The sequence below is a fragment of the Antedon bifida genome, chromosome 1 (genome assembly GCF_963402885.1).
Source record: "Antedon bifida chromosome 1, ecAntBifi1.1, whole genome shotgun sequence".
NCBI lineage: Eukaryota > Metazoa > Echinodermata > Crinoidea > Comatulida > Antedonidae > Antedon > Antedon bifida.
Genome location: NC_136226.1, coordinates 12,708,751 through 12,725,484, shown reverse-complemented (window position 1 = coordinate 12,725,484; position 16,734 = coordinate 12,708,751). Strand labels below are relative to the sequence as shown.

Genomic DNA, 16,734 nt, shown 5'->3' with positions numbered 1-16,734 from the left:
GAAAAGAAGCAATACACAAAAGTAAAACACTTCAATAAAATTAAACACTAATTATGCTAACATGTAATAATTATTTCAATACTTATCTAATTCCAAAGATATGATTTGGTCCGCTTCATTATCAAACTATAGGTAATAGGCCTATGTTAGTATAAGGGAACTTGGAAAAAAATTCTTGAAAATAAGCATCAATATAGACAAAATCATACGATTATTGGAAGCGTTTGTCCCGACAGGAATAAATATTCTGCTGGTGTCGAAATTCTCGCCAAAATAAACACATATAAAATAAAAATAATGAAAGTTTTAACACCAGGAGTGTGGAAGTGATACTTAGTAATGTCTTCCGTTTCTACATTATATATTATAGTATGATTAACCTGTTAGTGCCTTTCGGACATCAAAGGGAAATGTACGTCAGACACGGTCTTATTCCCTTTAGCGTATCATCCAACTCATGTTAACGAACTTGTAAAAATCTTGGAAATAACTCAACGTTGTAATTTACAAGGTGATTGATTACAGTGTAATGATTGTAAATCTACTTTTGAATGAGCTAAACTAAAATTGGTAAGTAACCGCACCGAGTGCTAAATAATGTTCACACCTCAAGGGGACAATGTTGTGATTTGATTTACATGTTTCGATTCATTGAAACAGTACGCATAATCAAATCAATACTTAGATTAAAAAACATTTAAATGTAATTATGTAAATGTTTAAATGCATTTATGATGAGGAGAACAGTTTTAAAATCAATGGTTAATAATGACAGATATCAAAGAGTGCACATTAAAAATTGCTATTCTGATTTCCATGTTTGTGTTGTAAACGAATATATTTATGTTGGTTCGACTGAGCTATTACTTCTATTTCTATTTTATGTTTAGCTGATAATTATAAAAGATGTTTCAATAACATCAACTTAATTTCCGAACAGTTCATAGTTCAGGTGGTAGACCTCAAAGTCTTCTCGGACTTGGAAGTCCAGTGTACAATTCTGGCTCGTGAACCAAGTTCATTTTTCGTATGGGGTAAGATGGTACCATTTTTCTGGTCCATTTTGTTACCTGACCTATGAACAAGCTTTGTATTTTTGGTTTCAGTACTTTGTACAAAGTACCTTACAAAGTATCGTGCAAAGTACCGTACAAAGTACCGCATGCCACGTGAATTGGTTTTGAAAATACCGAGAGGCAGGAGGATACCATCTTACCAACATGATCTTTGTACGTGGAATGTACAGTAAGACGTTGTTGTTAGAATTCATGATATACATATGTGAATCCAGGGACAAGTTAAATTACTGTAATTTAACTCTTCCCTGGTGAATCGGAGTGTATATGTGAAGATATACTCCTTGTTTTACGGTCTCTGTACATTATTTTGTCAAAATACAGCATTTTTCATCAAATTATAAAGCAAACTTTAGTGATAGCTCTTTCATAAAATGTGTAGGTTACATATAAAGGCTTATTGTCAAATACACGTTTCAAATTTCCTCGAAAAATTAGATAAAGTTCTAATTCGATTTTTTAACATTATATCAGGAAATTAATCCTATTGTTATAAAATAGAAGCAACTTAAATGATAATATAACATAAATATTTGTGCGTAATATTGTAATGTTATTAATCACACCGTGGTTTCAAACTGCATTGTTACAATAATGAAACTTTGTCGTTATGAAGATTTGAAATTGTACCAAAGTAGTAGGTATATTATGGTGCTGAAAAACAATTGTTCATAACGTGTCTATAACATTGTATTGTGCATTGTACATGAACACACAAAACACATTGTAATGTTTGAAGCGTTTACGCGTATTATAAATAATTTTGGGAACAAAATTGTTCATAAACAACAAATGTTACACCCATTTTATTATTCGTAAGTTTCAGGAGACACTAAGCTAATGGAGAAAGGCTGTAGTCAGCAGACAAGAAACGATACGTGCTGTTTAGTGTCGCTAGACATAATACCGTATGAACTGTTACAGTTGTACATAATTAGCAAGATGTGGGCTGTGTAGCCGAGTGGTTAGAACACTTGTCATACAGGGGTTCAATATGAATACGAAATTCACCTTTACCTTTATAGCCTACTATCAAATATAATTATTCGTAAACAACAAATGAAATTGCCCATTGTATTATTTGAAACGTTTTACGTGGGATCAAACGACATAATCACAATAATTAAACTTGGAATGTTGTTAATAAGATTTGAGTTCGTACCACTCTCAGGTCTAATTATACATGGCTTCATTCATTGGCTGATGCTACAGCAGTTCTTTTCAGCTTCACTGTATATAAGTTTCCGAGAATTCACAGCTTTGATTCAAATTTGAATGTTACTATACGGGTGCAGACCATTTTCAATCATCATGAAACACACAACGTTAATTTGCCTTATTTTCATGTTCATGTGTACAACAGGTAAGTACGTTATTCGTCATATACTCATGTTTGCATTTTTTCTTAAATACGTACTATGAGACCGTATAAGAATTCGATAACAGGTAACTGTAACCTAAGATTTAAATACCGTTTATAAACAAAGCATAATAGTTCATTTTTCATAAAATATGTGTTTGTTTAATTGAAGTACATTATTGTAGGTGAATGTAAGTATTTTTCAAACGAGCAATTTAAAAAAAACCAGGATATTTTATGCTTTACTTAGATAGCACAAACACAGACACTTTTAGATTTGCCTCACTTTATTTAAGGTCGATATAAAGAGAATTTAAAACGGTTAAGATGAAAATCATGTAAAGTGAAAATATTACGGAGAATTGAACTCCAAACCTGCTTTCTGTGGGAATTTTGTTTAGGTTAATTGTTTTCACCATCGCATATTTTTTGTTATCTTTACCGTTTCACATTAATTTCACATTTTCTGTATTTTTGTTCTTGTACAAATTCTCTAAAATAGTGTAGTGTCTATAATAGAAAGGAACCGGATATAAATGCCTTTATAGATTAAAAGCGAACACAATTTAGTAATATTGTCTTTAAAAGAATAATTGATTTCCTCTTTTCAGGTTAACTAGGTTTAGTTTATATCCACTTATTTTATTTAGGTCGAGTATCAATAATTTACGGTTGAATTGGATCAGTCTTCAGCACATTATTAACTGTATTACTCTTTTAAGTTCATTATACACCAAATAAATAGTAATCATATATTCTTATAGTTATTGCTAGATAGCATAATCGATTTGATATTGAGTTTTCATAATGAACTATACTCTTTAATCAATGCTATGTTTAATATTCTTAAAATTGCCAAAGTTGACATCATCAATTAATGTTATCATTGTGGTCATTTTCTCGTAATCGTTTCCTCAACCTTAACAAATCAATTCTTTTCGTCACATCTTTAGGTGCATGTAAATCTGTCATTCATACAGTATTGCTTGTCATGGAATTTTATTTACTAAAATGATTAATTCATTATTATATTTTTTCACGCCATCATCATTATTAATTAATCACTTTTGTTGGTTTATAAATACAAAGAGCATCTGGTACACTCTGTATTAAATCAATCATTGTTTCTAACATAATATTAAAATATCAATCATAAGTGTTGTCAACTGCTTGTGGTACATTGTTGGCACATAATTAATTTATATCATACATCAACATTACCATTAATCAATATTTTTATATTTTTGAAAACCCCATTGTTTATGCAAATACGAGATTTTCAGTTACCATTCCTTCCAACAATATTTTTAGTTCAGTACGTCAAACACTCAGTTATGTATGTCTTTTTTTTTTTTTTTTTTTGTTCATCTTTTCACTAAACAATTGTCTTCTTCATGAATACTGGTTGTAGACAAGAGCATTATTAGCATTCAAGTATGTATTCCAATTTAAGGTTAGAATTGGTTTCATTGCATTTGCATCATGATTGAGGAAACATAGCGCCCCAGATCATTTAAAGGTGTGTGATCGCACGATCTACAATGTTGTTCATTCATTACAAGCCTAATTGATAATTTCCCTTGTTGTATTCCATATTGAAATTTTAAACAAAAAACTAATCGAATTGCTTTCGGTGAAAATGAAAATACATTTTTGGTAGACATATAGAAAAGATATCCAGCTAACAATGTGCAGTAACTCATTTAAGTTTGAAAACAGTTTCAAAATCAATTGACGTGCAATAGAAGTAAGTGTAATTAGTTTTTTCTTATACAAAACATTTTGTAAAATTTTTCAATCATTCAAGATAAATTCATTTTTCTCGTAAAATGACCTTCAATTAAATTCATTAACCATAAATAAATGTCACGTCACCGTTTTATTAAGGTAAATTCATATACAAATCATAGTTTGTATAGTTCATATGATTGTCCTTTCGGAAATCCAATTCGGAATAATTGCCTAAAGATTAAATATAACATGCCAACCTGTAACTCGATATTCTATACAATATACATTTTTGTATTTGCTAATGGGGATTTTAATTGAACATATATGTATAAAAAATGATTTGAAAAACGTTTTTATTGATAAGATAAAGAAATAGTCAAGTTTAATTATATTGGAAATTTAAAGAATAAAACCGATGATAAATACCTAATATCTACCTCACCTTGATATTTTTACAGTTTCCATTAAAATGTCTACAACTGGTTACGAGGCTTAATTCAAAGAGAAAAAAAAGATTTTCAAAAAACTTTATTATGTATCTGTGATCCACTTTTACAATTTTATCACATAAAAGAAAGAAATAAAAACAGACAGCAAAACATTAGACATGGGAAACGACTTTATTATCAATCCAGTTTCAGGTAACCTGAATTTTAGTAAGAATTATGTTGCATTGAAGTGTGCGTGTAACATTGCTCGCAACAAAATATGAAAATTTTTGGGTTGATTTAGGTAAATTTCGGTCAAATTCGTATAGTTTTTATCAAAATGTTGTATATAAATCTAAGTGTATATATATGGTTATTAGTTATTGAATTACACACCGAATGCAACCGAAGTAAGAGAAATCTTAATTGGTTAACAACAATACATCAACTAGGAAGACCGAATATATATATCATCATTAAAACTAGTTTTAGTAGTGTTTCTGATACCTTCAATAATAATTATTTTAACATAAATCACGCCTTAAAACAATTGTTTGTGTAGCGTTTGAAAGAGAAGGACTAATAGAGAAGTGAAGCTTATGTTTATAAAAGAAGTGTTTTAAATGCATAACACACTAATATCGGCTCAGATAATGGAATTGTTCTGAGAGCCAATTAAGTCATGTATTCATAAGAATCGTTCTACGTAATTAAAAAGAAGAAGGCTTCTATTTATGGTATCAATACTTAATAATTTGACAAGTGATATTGAGTTTAATTTACAAAGGAAACATTCAAAATTTAAACAAACCTCACTAACACATGTACATACTATTTTAAACTTTGGACAATTTTAGTGAGATAAATAAAAATAACTATTTTTTGTGTTATACTGTAGTTTTCAACTTGTATTAAACGTGTTTCTTTAGTATAATAAATATGTAACATTAGCCGGTGACTGCAACAAATCTCTCTTTTAGTACGTGTACATTAAACGAACACAAATTTATTTTTACACTGATGTGCATATATTAGACACAACATTTTTAATAACAAACAGAAAATCGCTAAATGTTTTTTCCATTTCCAATTGCGCCGATTTAAACTTTGATTCATGTTAATTAAAACTGTCAGTGATCTGAGATATTCTTAGGCCGGAAGCGTTAAATATCGTTACATGACTGATCGCCCATTTTAATGAACTGTTCACCTTTTTATCCATATACATTTGGCGTCTTAGTTAATTATGTTTTACATTAATTTTTAACCATACTATATCCAAATATCTTTAGAGCGCACTATTAGTGCCCTATTTCGCTTGATTTCTCTTTCTCTTCTATCCACTTTTACGTTTACCAGTTTACCGTTACACGTTACTTGATTGCATCAAGACGTGAGTACACACCGGTTTAACAAGATCTAATCAGGTCTGACAAACCTCCAGTAGAAAGTTTCACGAGTATCCGTGTCGCAAACTGTCTAGATATCCAAGCTCAATCGCAGCATGAACCTGTCTTTGCTTTAGTGTTTGTTTCTTATATATATTTATTACTATTATTATATTTATTTATATTACTTTCATCATTTACTAAAGTCTACATGCTTACAAACAAAACCGACTTTTGCAGGCTATCTCTTCCACCTAGAATAATCTACCTTAACCAACCTATTCCAGAAAGAATTAAAAACGAGATTTATAATTGAGAAGGCAGGATTAACGGATTTTTCAATCTTTATTTATACTGTCAAACTAGAACGATATCGAGTTTTTTCGACATAATTATGAAGATTTATGTTTCTGAGATTTCTTAAAACTTACTTTAAATATCGGATTCGGCCTACATATAATATCTATATTGTATACTATAAGAAATATAAGCTCATATAAATCAAATGAAATTCAATATTTCATCACCATAAATGCTATGTTTATTGATGTAAAGCTTCGTCTCACATTGCACTAACAGCAAATAGATTCGAATACTTGTTTACTAATGATACTTTGCCACCAATACCTATATTTAATAAGTGGCAGCGATCGTAACAATAATAGTGTAAGATGATGATGCGGACGAATTTGTCATTATTTTAGTTTGAAAGCAGTCAAAGGCCTGACAGAGCAGTTGTCAATTTGAATTTAGCGTCGAAATATATCAATACAAGGAATTCAACTTCGATTGAAACATTTTCGATGAATCTGGCATATTCTCATTTTTCTTACTGTCGTCCTAAAATGTAGTACACTGCAATAATTATTATCAGTATTTTGTATCAGATTTTCCAAATACCATTTCCATTTATGCGAAGGGAAACACCCTTAAAATTAAATAATTTTTTTATCTAAATGAATACCTTTCATTAGCTTAAGTGAAACACTTAAGCACTCTATCTCACTCAAGTGTGGTTGGTGAATATGGCCACTGGACCCATCAAATACTTGTGCTTTTTAATTTAATCTTGGAACTCTACACTGAAGTAAAACCTATACAGTACGGACAATGGACGTTTGTAAAATATAGTTACAGCAGTTTATATAAAGTAGAAAGTAGGAAAAAATAGTTTACCGCGGTATAACTATGCTGATTAATTTTGAATTTTCTCTTCGTTTATCAGTCAACAAATCAATTAAGGAAAGTTGAAGCAAGATATTAACCGTTATTCTTTCTGAGTGCATGTGTTAGCGCATTGTGCTCAACACCGTAATTCCAAATAGATTTAAAGGGCGGGTTTCAGTAAGCCATTTTTGTTCCGTTTTTACGTTTGAAAATGAATGAATTTTCTTAACATGGTGATATTGACATTATCTTAAAATTAATCCGCAGCACTTAATGCCTGACGACAAGGGCTGATCCTAAATTATATTGTATTAACCTTTGAATAAAAAAAATGATTAACTTCAAAATGACATCTTGCTATGTTTTAACGCTATTACTTTAAGTGATTAATTGAAGTTCTATTGACATCAAGACTGCATATATAAATAAATTATAGATGAATGATTGAGTCAAGAATTTAAAAGCCGAAGCGATTAAGTATATTAGGATTATGTGTTTTTCCAACATTCCCATTGTATTCGAATAGAGTTCATCCAAGGTTATCAAATAATCATTGTTTTGAATTATGTATTGGTTATCGATTTGCCATTAATAAGAATCTGTTTTCTACTGAAAGTGTATACCGTTATTAAAATACGATGTTGTTTAAAATACGTAATATCTTTTTAGCAGAAACGATGTTCATAAAACAGATATTACCATATTCACTTTTTGGGATGCTGTTCCTGCCTGCCAGCACCGAGTCTTCTTTAAAAAATAGTAAATGGTTGTTGAGCTGTTGCCGATAGCAACGTTTAATTAAAGCCATTATGTAAACCTAAAATCACGGCGTAATTTAACGATAAGGAAATTCAGTATCTTTAGTCAAATAAAATGTGATATTCTGCCTGAGCTTAATCTAAATTAAAACATATTAGTTTACTTAGTGGGACTGTCACGTGATGTCTGGGTGAACGTTTCCGAATTATACAAGCTTAAACCACATTATATAGCAATTCAAAGCACTCGCTTATTACAATTAAGGTATACTGTAACATATTACAAAAAGCAGGCATGATGATTTCCTGCAGTACTTATAGAAAAGAATATCGTGTTCTTAATATGAAAAAAAGTAAGTCACAATTTTCCCAGTACCGTTGTACTGTAGCTAACGTGAATTAAAATAGCTAAATTATCATTTGTCATGAGATAAAAAAAATCTAATGGCGTACTGTAATTGTTCATTTAAATTCAACATTATATTAATTTACCTTGTGTGGATCATTTTAAACATATAAAGTTTTGAATACGTATGCTTATATCCAATGTCAATGTGATTATGGGTTATCTTCATCGTACTCGGTATTTTTCTTCTATCTAATTTGTTATCTATAGTTATTAGAGGCACGCATAAACAACATTTTCCTTTTAATAGACTTCATTTCTTTCAAAAACAACCATCTGAAGTGTTAAACAAACAAGTGAACTTTTTTGGCTAAAATGATACACTAGACCTTAATTATACAGTGAATGACACACACTTCTGATATCATTCTGATTCTACGATAATGCTGAAACTTATTTATATTTTTTTCATCTTTTGAAGATAAGGACGTATTGTGTGTCTGTTTATAATTGTAGTAGAAAACAGAGTGCACCGATTTTCACGTGAATTATCTTTGCAATTATCTCGATAACTGTTAACTGACAAATTGTATTTTCTGAAGTATCAGTCAATTTCAACCACTTTATCTATTTTGTAAACTTATTAAAAACAATGTCAACGGCAATATGCACGCTGTTATACAATTCATAATTAAATATTGTTTTGTATAATTGAAATGTCTCCCGATAATTCTATATAAACACAATGTGAGACAGTTTTAGTTACGTATTTAGTTTATCTGTAGTAAATTAATAACAGAACCTATAGGTTCATAAGATGTGAGAAGAGATACTGGTTGGTATTGTGAATGTGCTCGTTGTTTACTTATTTTATGCTATTTTATGCTTTGCTGAAAACAAATAGATGGGGTTTGATACTTAATTTGTTCGACGAGATAACCACAATCGATAAACTGACTTAAATGAATGAACGAGTCTTTGAAACTAACATTTATTATTAAAAAAAAGAAGTCAACATTAATGGGTCAATTGGCCTGGAAGCTTAGGTTGCTTGAGATTAAATTGAAAGTCTCGAATAGGTTATAAATTGATTGGTTTCTAATAAACACAGTTGAGAGTAGGAGTGGATTAGAAGGCATGATATTCAATCAGGCAAAATCAGTCAAGGTTAAAAAAAATACCATGAAATCATTAGACAAATTTATAGTGTTAGACAGTAATGATTATTATTAGGATTTTTTTGTCGAAGTAATAGTAATCAACGTGTGATGTATATTTTAAACGATTTTTATTCCGTTATGTAAATAGAGAAACTCATTAACAGTCATATAAATGATAATTTTTAAAGAAAAAAATATAACCAGCTTTAGTCGATCTAGTTCAGGACGTTTTATTTTAATCTGAATTGTCTTATTCTCCGTATACTATCTTGTTTAGTGTTTGGAGGTCTAATTGAAAATATTTAAATAATACTGAACATGTTGTATTTATATTTTAGTGAATATCGTATGCATAATCCATAATGGATTGAAATTGATCATTACACATTTATTATTGCACAATGCACATTCTGTATTTCTGTATTTTATATTTTGAAATCATGTTTGAATTTCGTATACTCCATGGGGTGCGCCATTATTTGATTAGAAATATCAAGTATGGCGACTTATTGCACAACCCACACACACTAACACATCATGTTCCCAACAAAAATATGTCTGGTATTAACCAATTGGAAACATTGATGTATTTAATTCAATGCTTTAAAATCATTCTATATACAGTGTGGCTTCTCATCCAGATTTATGTAAATGAAACAATACACTAAATTGGATTTTCATCTATATTCAATATCACTTGATTCCAATTGATTAACCACAATATCATTACAGTTTCATATTATTACAAAATTGGCTAATCATCAAACCAATCTAATGGAAATATTCAACTTGATTGCACTGCCAAATAGAATAATCTTTGAAGCAATTTAGTTATCGGCACGAGTATAATACTTAACCATGATATAACTGATTTAAGAAAAGTGCCGTGTTCTTTGACTTGGTGCACTATACGGTAATGTCAATAAAACCGAATGGTCTACCGATTCGATTCGAAATGTAATAATAGTATCATTACTCGAACACATTAACACACCAGCTTGTTAGAAATCGACATTTCTAATGGCATCGTACTGTTTTTATGAGTTTAAAATGTTTGCTTATCATTTTGTAAAATGTAATTCAAAAAAAATAACAAGTGTGAACAAAAAGCACTCTCTGCTCTTGGAAATGCCAGTTGCAGACCTATGTATGTTTATATTGACGCGCCGTTTAATAGTGTCTTATTTTTTTTCAAAGGTGCTTTAATAGAGAAGAGAGTTCCTTGTAGCAAACGATGCAATTACAAGATATCCTGTATTGCTAAAGTATGTAGTTCGCATATTGCTGGTAAGTGCTCATAACTACAAAAAAAATTGCTACTTCCTGGAATAGGTTATAAAAGATTCTTTAAAAGGAGGACATCAGTAATGTAAACACATACAAACTCATTATCACTAAAGAATATTTGATCACAGAATAGATTGGTAAGAAGGCTAATTGATCTGTTTTGAAACAGGCAACACCTGAAGTGCAGTGTCCGGGTTAATTATAAGCGAAACGTGCGTAAACCGAGGTGGCAGTTTGTGGCTGATAAATACACACAACAGCAAAAGTAATCATTGCATTAGCAAAATGCTTTGAGATATTGACTTCACAATTTCAAAGACACTATCATTCAATATAGATACAAATCATGCAATGTTCAAATATAATACAATTTGATTATCGTGTTTGTGTGTGGTAGCCTTAATAGTTGTAGTTAAAATTAATAATTTCCAATACCAAAGTGTGCACATCTTTGTGGTGCCACAGAAGATCTGATGTCTGTTACGTCAGATTGTTAAAATAAAATTCATATGACCAAACACTGGTTTATTTTTATTTCATTCCACGTATGGGACTCGCAAGCCAGAAGTCTCAGCTAAAAGTTCTTTAAACGCTAAATATCCTTCTTGGTGTAAATAATGAAAATGTTACATAAGATAAGATCAGAAATAATTTCTGAAAAAATGTCAACAAGCTTTGTTTTCCTAAAATGTACTTTAATTATTGATATTTACTTTTCAGGTAAAAGAGACTATGATAATCTACGCTTGCCACTATTAGAAATGTTTCGGAAAGATGTAAGTTTAAAGTTTTCATTTATATTAAAATATTTGTAGATAAATCATCATCATATACAAAATTGAACATTCACATTTCACTATTCTTTTTATTCAACCACTGACAATCACTGCATTCGTATCTTCATCGCTTGTATCATTGTTTTATTCATATCCGTTAAATCAGAGAAGAGTGAAATTGTACTCTACCGTTGGTTGAAGTGTGCGCATGCGTATCTCTGTTGAGGCAACTTGAGTACCGTATGCATTAATACTCCATGTTACTAAACTTTATTTTGTGATTTCTTTTTAGGCATGGAACACGAATTATATGGACAAATGATCGTGTCGTTAAATATTTAAATGGTGTAACATGAAACGTTTTAGTTAAATGATAACTCGTGGTATTTGACACCCACTAATTACATTTGTTTGGGTATCACTAGACGTTATAGTGTAATATAGTATAAAAACTTTTTAAATGTCAGATACAAAAAAAACATAATTATTTGATTAATTTGGTAAATGAGATATTCTATGCCATCCAATTCGAGGAAATTAATAAGGAAGTTTAATGGCATGCGCCAACGTTTTAAGCATTAGGGATTGTTAATCAACTAAACGTAACGCCTTAGGGATTATAATCTATATTAACTATCAACGTGAGAAAAATTGCTGTTGAGATTGAGTATTTTGAAAACAATCACAGATATTACATTTATCTTATAGAGAAAAAACGATGTTAAAATAAATAAAATGTTAAGTTATTAGAGAAAAAACAGCTTACTTGTGTTGCTTTCGGAATTCAATATTATGTTGGCTCTCCAAGAATGGATTTGTTGTATAAAATTATTATTTTGTATTTTAGGCCATGGCCTATGTATATTTGCAAATAAAATCCCTATGAGTAACGTCTAGGGGAAATAAATAATGTTTCAACTATCATTATTGGAAGAACGATCACGCCTATCGACTTTAAAAGGTTAGCTATTTGAGTTTAAACGTATATTGTTTTAAAACATAACCTCGCTTACTTATCGACAGAATAAACTTCGTGAAATAAGCTTCTTTTTAAAAATTGCTGCTAGAAAATTTGTAAAGTTATAGGCCTATGGATAGATTATTTTCAGTGATTTACTATCGTTAACCGGTTAACGTTTCACCATAAAAATAGTAATTTCCTATGTAAAATTGATTATTCTTTAGATTTATATCTTCCCTTAAGAATTATGCCTCGAATTTACATAAAATGTCAATTTTCGTATAAAAAAAAAGACCTCGGCTTTTTTACAACGCTCACTGGGCTACATTCCTTTCGGAAAAAATGTTTGATTACTATCAATGTTGTTGCAAAGGTATATAATAAACAATATATTTTTTTAAACCGGAGCTACCCTTTAAGCTACATTGTTTGTTGAATTATTTTACGCACAGGTGATTAGACAATAGCTTTGAAATCTCTTAAGCTTTAGTTGTTAATTAAAGTGACTGCCTCATTGGAAAGTGCATGTAGTGGTGGAAAATAAGCGCAATTAAAAACCAGCAATAAAGATTGAAGTTGAGTGATTATCAATACTACGTACAGTGTCCTACATTTTAAGTGTTACAAGTTAAAGTTAAGGTATGTGTGCTATCAGATGTTTTTTTACTCCTTTGACCTGGTATTTGTAGACTAACCGTAGGCCTGTTTATCCATTGACCCCGGTAGTCATGGTAGGCTCGCTATTGCTAGGATCAGTTATATATATTAATATTGTCTCCCGTGGTACAGATATTCATACAAAACGCGTGGTCCATCTTTATATTAATCAATAAAATAGTGATTACGTAGCCATAATTGTTTTTAAAAAAAAAGGAATTATTCATCGAATTTCACTCGGAAACCGCGAGTGCATCCCGCTCATGTAAAGTTAAATGTTAACTATCCAAATCAACGGAAATCTTTTTGATTATGAAGTTCACTTTATGGTTATTTGATTGCCGTTGTAACGTTGGTAATTTATCCAGCTTGAGTCTCAAATCCTACTTGTAGTATTTATTAGAAATGTAAGCCGATATACGTTCCAGTAAAATTATTATCAGTTAATGAAATGTTTTAATGTTTTAGCTTGAGTAGTTAGACGTGTTGTTGAAGCACTACTCAGATTTCATTCATTTAATTCAATGACATAAAGATTAATAAGAACTTATCACCTTATATAAAGGTCAGAAAATTAGCTACGACAAGTATAATTATAACGTGATTAGGCTGTCAGTGGTAAGTAATCTGATGGTTACAATTGCATATTTTATAACATAGGTATCTTAGGCTGCAAAAAGTAATAAAAAAAACAGACAGAAGTGCTTGCGGCTTTGATAATAGAAAATTTACTCCGAATCAGTAAAATATGATCATTCGGTTTTCATCCCGACAATTAATATAAATTGCCTTCGAAGTAATAATAAAAATCACATTTGCATTAAACACTGTTGTATAGCCTACGATCTAGGGCATCAATACAAAAAATAACCTTCTTTTATCGTATGAAAATATACCTATTACTACACAAGGCAATATTTTTCTATCGCATTTGTTATTGTAACTATTAATACATTTGGTTAGTTTTATGGAAAGAATGAAATGAATATATTATATTGCCTTTGTATGGTTTTAATCGCTTTTTCATTTTTGTAATGTTTTTGTAGATCAACTTGTATCTATGAGTTTCAAAACAGCTTGCTATTGTTATACTATCCAATGAGTCTATGTTTTTGTATTATTATTTTAATTTGTGAATCTAGTCACTCCCAACAGTAGAAATCCATTCACATGAATTTAAAGAGAGGCATAAGGAGTATGCTGTTATTTAAATGGAGTCATAGTGGAAAGGGTTGTCAGAAGACACGATACCCTTTCAAAATCGGCTGAACAAATCCTGAAATCAAATTATATTGCCTTTTCATGATGGTTATAGCAATATCGGACACTTTTATATTAAATGACAATCATTCTTAAAGACAAACTCTAAAATTCTACAGAAATGAGCAGGACGTTGTCTCGTCTCACCTGTTCTCATAAATATTCAGATTTAATACAGGTAAATCGAATCGAACTTTACAACATTTACATACTATCTTTAACGCAATACAGCCTTCATATAATATTTATATATTCATCATAATAATATTGCCTATAAATTACAGCAATCAATACGAATTATTTTATCTGATATAAATCATGAAATGTGTATATTATTATAAAACATGTTTAATATTGTGTAAACTCACTTAGAATTATATCTGATCAGAGGTGTTTTCTCTTTTCATTTGAAACTGCTCTTCTTCAACACATTATGTGGCCAGCATATTCCTATATATAGTGAACTTTGGACTCTGACTTGCATAATGGAAGACGAAATTGACATATTTCACAGAAAATTTCTAAGACGCATTTTAGGCATCAGATGGCCTAATATTAACAAATAGAGGTTTATATAACAGCACAAACGAGGAAAAGTGAAGCAGAGTGATTAAAGAGAAGACGCTTGACATGTGTGGACACATTTATCGTCTAGACTCTGATATCCCACCTCTATCCAAATCTATAAGAAAAGCCAAGACGACCCAAAACCACCCAAAAGAAAATAAATAAGTCTATGCACACTTTGGCCAATTATCGCTCTGATTGGTAAGTCGCAAGACGTTCAGCGTTCGTGATGATGAATATTATAAAGCTATCTGACTTTGGACCTATTTTTTGGATTTCTCAGAATCACCCAACCGGCACATTATCTAAAATTCATTCAGATCATCGTTTAGTTTAAAATACAGAGGCCTACTTTCAGGGCACTATACTTACTGTTAACAGCTCATTTGCTAACAACATAGCATTGAATATGCTTGTTTTCTGGTTATGCAGCCCGCGTTAAACTTTGATTTATTTATTTTAATAGAAACAATTCTGTCGCATTCATTTTGTACAAAATTGACTATCGAACATCTTTACGAAGAATAATTAGTAGTGACATTTTACAGACCACTCATGTACTTTATTTTCAATCTGCATCCGTCTATAAACAACTTACTTAAGGCCAATTCATCTTAATTTATTTGTTATTTATGGAAATTAAATGTGCAAATAGGGAATTAGAATGATAATTTGTAGAATGTAGAAACAGTGGGCTTACAGAATAAACTAATTCAATCGTAAATATAATTTAATTCTTTGTTGAAAGTTCATTCTCGATCTCTGATTGGAAATTGAATTTCTAGTCTGTTGACTTTTAAAGGTCTTTAGAGTATTCGGTGTTTTTGTCCGATTGAATATAGTTTCCTTCCCATATGATACATGAACATTCATGTATAGTTTCATAAAGTTATAGAAATATGCAAAGGAGATAGGAAGTAGTTCAGTCAGGTTTCAAGTGCGCATGCGTGCCAATGGCAGTGTCCTCACTCGATACCTCGACACGTATTTTGCGGAGTCTATGTATGTAAGTATACAATGTAAATGAAACAACATAAATACGCAATATAATGAAACTTACCACTAATAGCAACTAGAAACAAGCAACAAGGTAGGCAGAAGACTGAAATCTGTCAAAATTCTTTTGAGAACGATAACTTGTTTTAAAGGTTAGGTCTATATTTAATAATGATCCATCGGATTTACCACCGAAAACAAGTGGTTGCAAATAATGTTATATTTTTAGCCTAAAGAAAAAATACTAATTAGGCGCGCCTACATTTTGTACTGGTGTTTTCGAATCGCTTACATAATAACATTAAACGAAATATTCTAATAATCAATAACATGAATTAATTATTATTAATTTGGCTTCGGCTAAGTTCTTACATTTGCAAATGGTAATTGAAGAGCTCGAACATTATAACAAGTTGACGTCTATTCGTCATAGTATTCCTATGTATACCAGCTTTTAAGCGAGGCGTCATTTTCTCTAATGATTAAAATAAATTGCTGTCTATAGAAGTGCAGCAACCCTTTAAATTGAAAGCTTACGGTAATTGTACTTATTTTTGTTTACGTTTCTCCTTTTAAGAATTAATGACAGTCAATTTCGTTCGGGTCACAGGTTAAGTTGATCCGTTAAGTTATTGCAATTTTGTGCGCGCTGTCGATGACAAAATGTGTAGTGTGTGACGAAAGACTTTTGTTCGCCGTATTCCAACATCATCGTACGAACAACCTTGTTTTTCAGTTTATATGGGATAAGCCTACTAACCATTTGCATATATATTCAAACGGTTAGTAGGCTTATTTGCCATTCGTCCAAAACAT

General features: G+C 30.6%; 1 long non-coding RNA gene across 1 annotated transcript; it reads left to right on the top strand.

Annotated features, from left to right (window-relative positions):
- The first annotated feature begins 2,309 nt into the window (after positions 1 to 2,309).
- Positions 2,310 to 12,391, top strand: LOC144842855 (uncharacterized). Its single transcript, XR_013612187.1, has 4 exons — positions 2,310 to 2,439; positions 10,612 to 10,701; positions 11,422 to 11,477; positions 11,770 to 12,391. It is a non-coding gene; the product is annotated as an uncharacterized LOC144842855 (long non-coding RNA).
- Positions 12,392 to 16,734: the final 4,343 nt, after the last annotated feature.